This window comes from Mauremys reevesii, linkage group 2 (genome assembly GCF_016161935.1).
Source record: "Mauremys reevesii isolate NIE-2019 linkage group 2, ASM1616193v1, whole genome shotgun sequence".
Classification (NCBI taxonomy): Eukaryota; Metazoa; Chordata; order Testudines; family Geoemydidae; genus Mauremys; species Mauremys reevesii.
The window spans coordinates 5,123,157-5,135,311 of record NC_052624.1 but is presented as its reverse complement, the minus strand read 5'-3'; the positions used below and the strand labels follow the sequence as shown (position 1 = coordinate 5,135,311).

Here is a 12,155-nt window from a genome sequence, read left to right as displayed (position 1 = left end):
TGATTTGCACTGTGGAGGTTGGCTACCAACACTCACTACTGCTCCTTGACCTACATGTAGGAGCTCAGGGAACTCATCAGCAGTCAACACTGTTCAACTGTTCACACAGGGACAAGGTGGGTAAAGTAATATCTTTTATTGGACCAATTTTGGTGGGTGAGTGAGACAAGCTTTTGAGCTTTTGCAGAGCTCTTCTTCAGGTCTGGGAAACTTACTCAGAGCATCACAGCTAAATACAAGGTGGAACAGATTCCCCAGCATTAGTACTACCACTAAGTACTGCTTATGCTGAACAATCTGTTCCACCTTGTATTTAGCCGTTACACTCTGAGTAAGTTTCCCAGCCCTGAAGAAGAGCGCTGCATAAGCTCGAAAGCTTGTCTCTCTCACCCACCGAAACTGGTCCAATAAAAGATATTACTTCACTCACCAGCCCTGCTGACAGCAATTCCGGGCCCCAGGGCAGAATAGTCAATGCCCCCACCCCCCCAAAAGGGATGGCTGAGGTTTACGACTCTACTTTTTATGTTATTGGTAACACATTAGAATCCACTGTGTGTAAGTTGTGGCGTTGCTTGATCTAGTTAACATTTCCCCCCAGTTACAACACCAGTATTAAACAAATTGTGAGCCTAAATATAAGATGTAGAATTTGTTATTTTGAGTTATATATTTAAATTAAATAGACACATTATGGAATAAAATTAATTAATATATAAAACATTTAAAGAAGCACAAAGTAAGAAAACACCTAAAGTATCAAGTAGGCTAATTAAACACCTAATCGTGATTCATATATAATCTAAAGACAAGGAAAAAACTGATATACAAGATGTAACTGAATATGCCCAACCAGGTTAAAATACACAATACAATACTTGCGCAGCTGGTGCCCAGAGCAATGAGCAGATGGTAGGCATGGTGCGCCACATCTACTGGGAGATCTCCAAGCAGGCGGCCAGGGAATAAGACAGAGGGAAAACCCACGCCTCATTCTCTGGCTTAGCGTTGGAGGTGGCCCATTATCCTGTGCTCCTGATAGCGCAGGGGTTCTCAGCCTTTTGTCCTGGTGACCCCTTTCACACAGCAAGCCTCTGAAAGCGACCCCCCCCTTATACATTAAAAATACTTTTGTATATATTTAACACCATTATAAATGCTGGAGGCAAAGCGGGGTTTGGGGTGGAGGCTGACAGCTCGCGACCCCCCGTTTGAGAGCCCGTCATAACGGCTTGTCAGCCAGTGCTAGCGGCAGCGAGGGGGGGCTGGCCCCACCTGCCTCTCGGCAAACCTAGGGTGGCTCAGTTGGGTGGCTGAATTTGCTGGCTTGTGTCTGGTGATGAGCTACAGCCCTGGGGGAGGAAATCTGGTAGCGCAGAGGGAGCTTGTTCCTCTTTCAAGTCCCCCTGTCCTCAGCCCTGCAGCCGGAAAGCCAGCACGGCAGGCACAGCGGCTCCCGAGCAACCAGAGGAGGCAGCAAGCTCCATGGTTCCCAGAGCTGCTGTTGTGAACGCTCTGCCAGACCAGCAGGGTGCAGCAGCGCTCTGAAAAACTTACTGGCACAATGAGGGACGGCGCTCTGTACAGAGCAGCAGGAAACAGATCACTCTCTTTTTCTAAATTGTAATTAAAAAAATATGTATCTATCCCATCCACCTTTGAAATCGCTGGGCCCCTGGGCAATTGACCCCTTCCCCCTGTCAGCAGGCCTGTCACGCACCGTGTGTCTCTAATAGCCTGGGACCAACAGGGCTGTTACAACACTGCAAACTTCTGCCACAGTAAGTCTCATTGTCTTGCTTGATGATGCTTACAAACGTGCCTGAGATAATGGAGGGTTCAGATTACCTTGAGGGGCATTTCCTCACTGTTCTAGAGGTACTGAAGCAGCTCACTTTCCCCTACGTAACCAGTTCCCACGGTAAGGTGACATTTTTGTCATATTTTTGACTATTGCTACATTAAGACAAAAATGAATAATGAGGATTTCACAGTGAAGATACTGGGAAAGCAGAACATTTCTTGCCTTTACTCTACTGTCCACTGAATACCTGCTTCACAGATTAAAAATAAATTCATTGTTCTGTGGCAAAACTTGCTTGTCTTTGGTATTTCTAACACAGGTGACGTTAGCACCTTGTTCTGGTAATTTCTCTAGCACGGATCGTGCCAGAACATCTTTGTTTAGCAGAAGGATGGTCCTGTGTTTAAGGCACCAGGCTGGGGCTTGGGAGACCAAATGTCAATTCTCTGCTCTGCCACAAACTTCTTCTATGATCTTAAGAAAGCCAATGTCTCTGGGCCTTATTTCCCCATCTGTACAATGGTGATAGTAGCACTTCCCTACCTGACAGGGTGTGTATGAAGATAAATCAATTCGAGATTGTGAGACGCTCAAATACTAGGCCACTGCGGGGCCACAAATACCTAAAATAAGAATGTTGCAAACACCAATACTGCTCTTGGGACAGTATTTGGGGGCTGATGCCTCATTAAAAGGAGTGCAAAATCTATGGGATCCTACCATAACCAGTTATTAAACTCAGAGACTACATGGTCTAGTGCAGTGGTTCTCAACCAGGGGCACATGTACCCCTGGGGGTATGCAGAGGTCTTCCAAGGGGTACGTCAACTCATCTAGATATTTGCCTAGTTTTACAATAGGCTACATGAAAAGCACCAGTGAAGTCAATAAAAACTAAAATTTCATACAATGACTTGTTTGCACTGTTGTATATACTATACATTGAAATGTAAGCACAATATTTATATGCCAATTGATTTATTTTATAATTATATGGTAAAAATGAGAAAGTCAGCTATTTTTCAGTACTAGTGTGCTAGGACACCTTTGTATTTTTATGTCTGATTTTGTAAGCAAGTATTTTAAGTGAGGTGAAGCCTGGGGGTACACAAGACAAATCAGACTCCTGAAAGGGGTACAGTCATCTGGAAAGGTTGAGAGCCACAGGTGCAGTGCATCCAGTACCATGAGAACTCAGGTCAGTTGCAATTGCTGTGCCTCAGTTCCCCCGTATGTAAAATGCAAGTAACCATTTACTTCACATGAGTCTTGAGATAACTAGCCATTTCTCAGCACTTTCCACCAGTGGTCTGAACACCGATACGATTATTGATTACAGTGTAATTTTTTTTAAAAGCAAAAATGGGCTCTACATATTTTCATTATTTTAAGGGTTGTTCAAGTTTCAAATTTAATTATCCAGTGGATCCTTGAAACTAAAATCAAATAACCCCATTTTATTTACCAAAATTCTCTTTGCTACTTTCATTCTTTACCCAACACTTGTTTAGCAAGGAGTTCATTGCTTACACAGAGCCTCTCACCTCCAGCCATTTTACCCGGGTTTGTGAACTTATCAGATCTCAGGCTAATCAGGACTGGGCCTGGCCAGTACTTGGCTATGAGTGCCACAGTAGGGCTAAGGATTCATGCTTCTCTGAGGCATGAACCAATGTCACAGCATAGTGTTAAGGGTTTTGTGCTGGTGGATGCGCTGCCTCTCAGATGAGATATAAAAGAGAGGTCCACTTGTGGTCATTAAAAATCCCGGGGCAATTTTTACAATGGTAGATGTGTTAGGCCTCTGATTCTAACCAAATTCCATCTCATGTAATTACATTTTATATGCATACAATTTTCCCTGTTCCAGATAACTTGGTATTTTTCTTTACTTCCTGGCCTATGCTATTGTTCGGTGTTCATTGTGTGCTATAACTTGATTCCATGCCCAGAGCTGGTTTCATTGGTAGGTGAAGTGAAACCAATATCCCTTATTTACTTCAGAGATGTCGAGGTTAATGTCTGTAAAGTATTTTTGAGGTTTCTGAATTAAAGGTACTACAGCACTGCAGACTATTATTAAAGGTGCTATGTCATTATTTACTTCATAGTTTGCACTTGAAAAACACTGTACAAATGATTATTAAAATAAATCACTCTTTCTCTGAGGCTCCAGCCAAATCCTAAGCAATGCATTTATGTCCTCCCACAATAACGCTTTGTTTGTAATGTCAGATGAAGACATCGCTGCAGGAACAAAGGGGAGAAAGTCAGTTTAGGGGACAGAACTCAGAACAAACTGATTGTGTGTGGAGGCATTTTACTCATCTTGAATATACGTTACACACACATGCACATTTCTTCAAATGTTAAGCTCTTTAGTGCACGGATTGTCTCTCTCATGTGGATAATGCATAGTACATTGTTGGTGCTACTAGAATACTCATTTTCATTTTTGGTGTCAATAGGATGGTCTATGAAATGACTTTTACGCCTAGCACTACTGTCATCCTTATCTTAGAAGATTTCTAATAAGTATGTCACTGTTATATCTATGTACCAAAGCAGTTAATGTAATAATAGGAATCTTTCTATGTTTGAGCAGTTAAAATGTCTATGTATTTTCTATGAATTAGATCTGTGCACTATATTTTGGGCCCTGAGCTTGTAAACATGTAGACACATTTAGTTTTACTCACATGAGAAATTAAGGTTAATGGGACTACTTATGTGATTAAAGTTAAGCACACGCATAAGTATTGGCAAGATTAGAGTTTTAGATTGCAATTGTGATTAGTGACCTAAGTGTTCTTGTCAAGTACCTCTGGATAGGTTTAGTAAAAATTATTTAAACAAAATGTTAACCAATTGTATAGCATTATGGATTGTGAAACACCTTTCATAGTCACCCATGTTTTAAATTGTATACTATTTAAATTTAAATGTTTGTTCTTATTGCACTCATTACTTGTAATAAAACATGCATTTCATGATAATGATACTATAATATGTGTAACAACTTGCATAGGAGTCAGTTTGTGGAGCTGCATTCTGGATCAGTGATGTTTTCTTTGTAATTTTCTCCTGTTATTATTTTCGTTTCAACTCAGACCAAGACACTGCTGCTACCTACAGGGCTAACTGGAATAGCTAATGGAGAGCATCTCCAATCCATGCCCTTCCCAGACTGACTAAGATTAATTAATAAGACTAGAAACTAATTTAATTCTCTGTGGAAGTGGAATATGTGATGAACTAGCCATTTTGTGTCTGCGTAATACTGAAAGTCAGGTGAAAAGATACAATAGCATTCCATATTGGGAAAGAAAAAACTGACCTATTGGAAAGTAACAGAGGCAGACTGTTATGGGGGATGCTTCCATAAAGCATGAGGGCTATAAATGTAGGCCAATTCAGAGTATTCTTAAGCATCTGGACCCCTCTATTAAAAATGCCTCCAATAAAACATGTCCTCTTTCAGGTCCACAAATGCTAAGTCACATCAGTAAATGGTCACCACCACATCATACAAAAGAGACTAGGTTAGCATAATCTGCTGGGACTCCATGGTTTTGTATTTGATTTTTGTTTACATAGGGCTAGATTCTGCTAATGGATCTATACAAGTACCCAGCTGGAACCTCACTGAAGTCAACAGTACTTTGCACAGCACAATGGTCCTTACCCTGAAACTGCCAACTCCTCTGAACAGGGTCTTTCCACTGGGTGTCGTACGGACACAGTGTACTGTCAGCACTTCAGTAATCATGTCCCAATCAAAGTAATGCACTATTTTCAACATAGCATTAAAGAAAACCTTTTGAATCCAAAGGCGGGAAAGACTAAACTGATGGCTAACAATGTGATGTCTACACAAAATAATATGATGAGGCTTTTCTGCCACTGTGATTGAGTGCTGGCAGTTTCTTTTGTATGTCTATAACTCAGCTGCACTTAAACATTAAAAAAGTTAATCGCTGCTTAACCTCTGCCTTCAAAATCTCAACTCTAAGTCAGTTTCATTTTTTTAAAAGTTCAATACAAAACTTAATTTAAAGGGAGGCTGCACTACTCACCTCAGCAGTCTAAGCATTCAGAGAACAAGTGCTTGTCAACATAAATAAAAATAAGTTCATATTCTTCAAAAGGTTTAAACATTTCATTATTCATTTCCCCATTTAAAGCTGGGTGCAGCCATCTTGCTCAAAGGTGATGTCATTTGAGATGCTGTCCGTGAGTGTCTGAATGCACTGATTACCCTAGCTTTCAGCCTGCTTTAATGGTTTAGGGTCAGAAGTAAAACTAATAAATATTTCAACAAAATGTTTATTTTAAAATACTAAACAAAGTTTTTATTATTTAAAGCTGATTGGAAATTGATTTACAGCCTTTTCCACTGGACTTCCCAGTGTCACAAAATGACAATTTTTGGCAAGGTGTTTATCTCCAGCACTAGACTTAGAAAACCCAATAGCCATTAAAAACCACATTTTGCAATTTTATTGATGGGAAGAAAATGCTTTTTGTCCTACTCGGCTATGTGCACAAATTTCCTTTCAATGAGTTAAATCAATGTTTAAGAAATCCTAAAGAAAAACAACTCACTGTGCTTAAAGTGAAATCTTGCAGTACATTAGTGCAAAGAGTAACTACCGGATACTAAGCAAATGCTATTGCAGGTCCAAAAACACAGAGTGGGTTTCAGATAGTTTTAGTTATTTGGTTTGGTTTCAGTATTAGCCTCTCTTTATAAGGGAAAATATAATCCTTATTTTTGTTTTTACATAGAATTTATAACAGTGCTTGAAACAGTAATTGTCAAACTCAACAAAAAATATTTGAATACTGATTTATTGGCTTTGATACAATTTTTGAAGTATGAATCCTATACAAAATGTTCCCATTTGAATTGTACAAGTCTGTCGCAACTTACGCACATTTAACATGCGCGACTTCAACTTTACGCATACGACCGGAGTCGGGGGGGCATGGCCTCAAGCAGGAGGGGCGTGGCCTCAAGATTTAAAGGTCCTGGGGCACCAGCTGTGGAAAATAAAGAAAAGCCTGAGAATAAAGCCCGGCAGAGCCCTTTAAATCCCGCCCGCAGCTCCGGCGGCGGGGCCGGAGCCAGCTGTGGCGGGGAGCCCGGTGGAGCCCTTTAAACCCCGACCGTAGCTCTGGCGGCCGGGCCGGGCCGGGGTGGGGGGGGGGAGCATTTAAAGGGCTCCTCCGGGCTCCCCGGAGGAGCCCTTTAAATGCCCCCCCCCCCGCCCGGCTGCCGGAGCTGCGGGTGGAGTTTAAAGGGCTTGGGGATATAATTTTGAGTATATGCGGTTTTTGCTTTACGCAATAACCATGGAACGGAACTCCCGCGTAAGATAAGACTTGCCTGTAAATGGAGAAAAAAAAGTTTTGTCAAAAGTATTTTTGCTTTAATGAGAATAATATTTCATTTTGCAAGATATTAAGATTCAAGGTAGACTAGTTGTGGTACTCTGGATATATTTGAAGTCTTAGGCCTGGTCTACACTAGGAAATTAGGTTGGTATCACTACATAGCTTAGCGGTGTGACAAATCCACATTCCAGAGTGATGCAGTTAAACCAACCTAGCCCCCAGTGTAGACAGCTCAAGTTAGCACAGCCAAGTTTCTCCGCTTGAGCTAGATGTTTGTGCAAGGCCAGATCTACACTACAAGCTTCTATTGGTATAACTATGTCTCTCAGGGGTGTGAAAAATCCACACCCTGAGCAACGTAGTTATACCAGTCTAACCCCCGATGTAGACAGTGCTATCTCCACAGGAGGGCTCCTCCCGTCAACATAGCTACTGCCTCTCACAGAGGCGGATTAGCTACGCCGACAGGAAAAGCTGTCCCGTCAGTGTAGGAGTGTCTTCACTTAAGCACTGCAGCAATGCATCTGCACCGGTACAGTGGCACTAACGCAGCTTTTTAAGTGTAGATCTGCCCTGGAAGTGCAAGCACACCGTGAAACAACACGAGCTACACAGAGTGATCTGATCAGCAGTACATACGGATTATATTAGCAGAGTGATTGGATTAGTTGCTGAAGAGGTCTAACTCCAGCTGCTAAATCCCAACTGCATTATTAGCTCCAGTGTTAACAGCACGCATTATTAGTCCCGATGGACTAGCTAGCTTGAATTTAAGAGCACAACTTCACTTGATCTAGATGTGTATGTGTGTGTGGATGGGAGTCACACAGGGGCAAAACTCAAGTTATATCTCCAGCTAACAATGCAGTAAAGATGAGCCCTTTGAGTTCCTTACATGTTGATTGAGGCTAATATTACTTGCCTTCCTTATACAGGTGGTTAGGATAAATTCAGTGATGTTTTTGACGCTCACCTAGTACAATGAGAAGAGCCACAGAAAAGTCTAGATACTTTTTCATATGCTCTTATTCAAGTATTGCTATCATGTATTTGTGCATCAAAAAACCTGTGCTGGGTTTATGATTGTGTTTATAGAAAAAAATCAGAGGGAACTTCCGGTGGTAAGAACATTATTAAAATGCTAAGTCTGTCCTAGCCCAATTTTTGCACCATGGCAAGATATGTAATTTGAAGTTAACAAAAGAAAGATCAAGAAGAACGACATCTGAAATGGCTCCATCCCACCATCAACCTCAGCCTGGACCAGTCCACACAAGAGATCCACTTCCTGTACACTACAGTGCTAATAAGCAATGGTCACAAACACCACCCTATACCGGAAACCTACTGACCGCTATACTGACCTACATGCCTCCAGCTTTCATCCAGACCACATCACACGATCCACTGTCTACAGCCAAGCGATACGATACAACTGCATTTGCTCCAATCTCTCAGACAGAGGTAAACATCTACAAGATCTTTATCAAGCATTCTTAAAACTACAATACCCACCTGCTAAAGTGAAAAAACATTGACAGAGCCAGAAGAATACCCAGAAATCACCTGCTCCAGGACAGGCCCAACAAATAAAGTAACAGAACACCACTATCAGTCACCTTCAGCCCCCAACTAAAACCTCTCCAGCGCATCATCAAGGAACTACAACCTATCCTGAAAGATGATCCCTCACTCTCACAGGCCTTGGGAGACAGGCCAGTCCTCGCTTACAGACAGCCCCCCAACCTGAAGCAAATACTCACCAGCAACCACAGACCACAAAACAAAAATACTAACCGAGGAACCTATCCTTGCAACAAAGCCCGATGCCAACTCTGTCCACGTATCTATTCGGGGCACATCATCATAGGACCTAATCACATCAGCCACACTATATATGATATATGCCATCATGTGCCAGTAATGCCCCTCTGCCATGTACATTGGCCAGACCGGACAGTCTCTACGCAAAAGAATAAATGGACACAAATCAGACGTCAAGAATTATAACATTCAAAAACCAGTCGGAGAACACTTCAACCTCCCTGGTCAGTCAGACCTAAAAGTCGCAATTCTTCACCAAAAAACCCTGAAAAACAGAGTCCAACGAGAAACTGCAGGACTGGAACTAATTTGCAAACTGGACACCATTAAATTAGGCTTGAATAAAGACTGGGCGTGGATGGGTCATTACACAAAGTAAAAACTATTTCCCATGCTAATTTTTCCCCTACTGTTACTCACACCTTCTTGTCAACTGTTTGAAATGGGCAATCCTGATTATCACTACAAACGTTTTTTTTCTCCTGCTGCTAATAGCCCACCTTAATTGATTAGTCTTGTTAGAGTTGGTACGGCAACACCCATTTTTTCATGTTCTCTGTGTATATATATCTTCCTACAGTATTTTCCACTGCCTGCATCTGATGAAGTGGGTTTTAGCCCACGAAAGCTTATGCCCAAATAAATTTTTTAATCTCTAAAGTGCCACAAGTACTCCTCGTTCTTTACACTACACAAACAAATCACAAGGTTGCAGAGAAGAAATTCCTTAAGTAACAGAAGCAAGAAGCTTGTGAGACAATATATAAGTCTGTTGGCCACCAGAGTATAAAGGGAGCAACTTTGAACGATAAAGACACTGCAGAGAGGCTAGATGATGCCCATGCCCTCTCTCTCCATTACCAAGGATACTGGGGAGATGCAATGCCAGGCTTTTTCGTCTATGCCTCTTCATACTGGAGGGAGCAGTAGGCTTAAGGACACTATTTATGTAAATCCAGTGCCAACAACTGGAGTAGCAGCAGCTGTGTGCACTGCCAACAATTTCAGCACCCCCCCGTCACCACCACCATCCTGTTGCCCAGAAGAAGCCCATTTACTTGGGTCATGTATGGGGAAGAGTTAGTCTATACTGCATGTTACACTACATCCTATCGATTTCCAAGGGAATTGACATAATAAGATTTGTAATACAATGGTCCTGTTGACACTTAACACATGCAGCTCTCAGGAAACACAAAAAATTGGGTAGGATAACCATAAAAAACTCCAGTACCCAAAATGAGCCATTTAGTGGCTAAAATAGAAACAGCCTGAAAGTAAGAGGGAAGAGGTAGGTTAGACTCTAGGAACTGGATTCCCCAAGCCCCACAAACCACTAGGCCAATTAGATAATGGACTTTGCCAAGGCAGGTTACTGATAGAGCCTTGCAAATCTGCAGATATCCACTTTATATCTGTTTCTGCATCTGTGGTTGTATTGTTTACCATCTTTGCAGATCTGATGTGAATCCAAATTTTTGTATCTGTGCAGGGCTCTTGTTACAGAAACATGGCTACTAGAGGTCTTCTAGAGCTACAAAGACTATGACAAGAACAAGGGCTCACCTAATAAAAACAGCACCAATAAATTTACAACAAATTAAGGGAATATGGCTTCACGCAGTATATTGTCAGTTTATGCAATTTACCGCTGCAGGTCATCATGTATCCAAGTTCTATGGCTGTACTTTAAAACAGATGGGTATTTTATTAGCATTAAAAATATTTTCAGCTTTGCAGACCAAAATAAAGGTAATCTAGCCTCATGGTTCAGGGTCTGAAGGAGGTCGTGCTGCAGGGGTCAGGAAGGTGCTTGATCTCCCCATGCACAACATAGCACAATTAGCTTGTTGGTACATCTTCCTCTGAAGCAAAAGATATTGGCCCCTGTTATAGGCGGGATAGCAGACCTGATGGATCAATGATCTAGTCTGATATGGCAAATCTTAAATCCCTGTTTAACAACTTAAAAGTTTAAGGCAGAAGACAATCCTGAACCAGCACATGGCAATGAACAAGATGCTCCAGGGGCTTCTTCCCAGGCCTACATGTCAGAGTCCATCAGATTTTGAAGGGTCCACCGGTGGAGTGGTCTGGCATGCAGATGCATGTTATATAAAGTGATGGATCAAAATTATTCGATGAAAACCATATGGCGATCAAATGAGATGCAAACCAGAAAGAACGCCAGTGAAAGGCTGATTTCATTTTTTGAAACTTAAGTGTCTAACTTGCATTGATTCAGTTATGTATATGCAAGCGCCATAACAATGTCCAAACACTTTTCTACCCTCTTTCAGAATAATTTTTGTTTAACAGGATACACAGAAAATTAAATACAAAAAAATATTAACCTTAAAGGTCTAATTTAAACTAAAGGAAAAGCGAGAGTTAAGACTGCCAGTCTGCCCCTAAATCACCCTATTGGGTCTAGGTAAGGTAGCATATTTGAGATCATTCTGCAGCTCTAAGGAAGGAGTATCAAATTTAATGGAATTTCCTTTTAATGTCTCGCCAATATAGAGTTTAATTTTTTTTTTTCCATTTAGCAGGATAGAACATGGATGAAGAAAGGACACTGGACAATTAAGACAATGAATATGAATGTATGAAAGTTATAGAACAGCTGGGGGTGGTGGGGGAGGGGAGGAGAGGGATAGCTCAGTGGTTTGAGCATTGGCCTGCTAAACCCAGGGTTGTGAGTTCAATCCTTGAGGGGGCCTCACAAAATTGGTCCTGCTAGTGAAGGCAGGGGGCTGGACTCAATGACCTTTCGAGGTCCCTTCCAGTTCTAGGAGATTGGTATATCTCCAATTATTACCTTTATTACCTAACTCAACAAATCAAGGGAGAAAGCTGGTCTAGCATAATGAACATGGATGAACAAATGTTACTATGTGGGGAGAACGGTAAAAAGGTAATCATGTATCCACACAGGTATCTCAGCATGCTAGAAGACTGCAGCAGAGTAACTGCTCATTTGACTATTTTGAACTTTTTCCATCTTTTGATTATGAAAAATCTGTGTATTTGAAACTCATCAATAAAACTGGGTACAGTCACTTTCATGCCTACAAATCCATTGTACTGCAGTTTGTGCAGCTACAGAATCACCCAAACACTTCTCTGG

General features: G+C 41.5%; 1 protein-coding gene across 8 annotated transcripts in view; it reads right to left on the bottom strand.

Moving 5' to 3' along the window:
- Positions 1-12,155, bottom strand: part of SETD2 (SET domain containing 2, histone lysine methyltransferase) — a 145,159-nt gene that overhangs the window by 63,628 nt on the left and 69,376 nt on the right. Inside the window, exon 15 of one of the 8 annotated variants that reach the window (XR_005593948.1) lies at positions 6,357-6,847. The exons of the other annotated variants lie outside the window; for them this stretch is intronic. The gene's annotated coding sequence lies outside the window, so the exon portion shown is untranslated. Of the gene's footprint in view, positions 1-6,356; positions 6,848-12,155 lie in introns of those variants that run through there. 8 annotated transcript variants of the gene reach the window in all.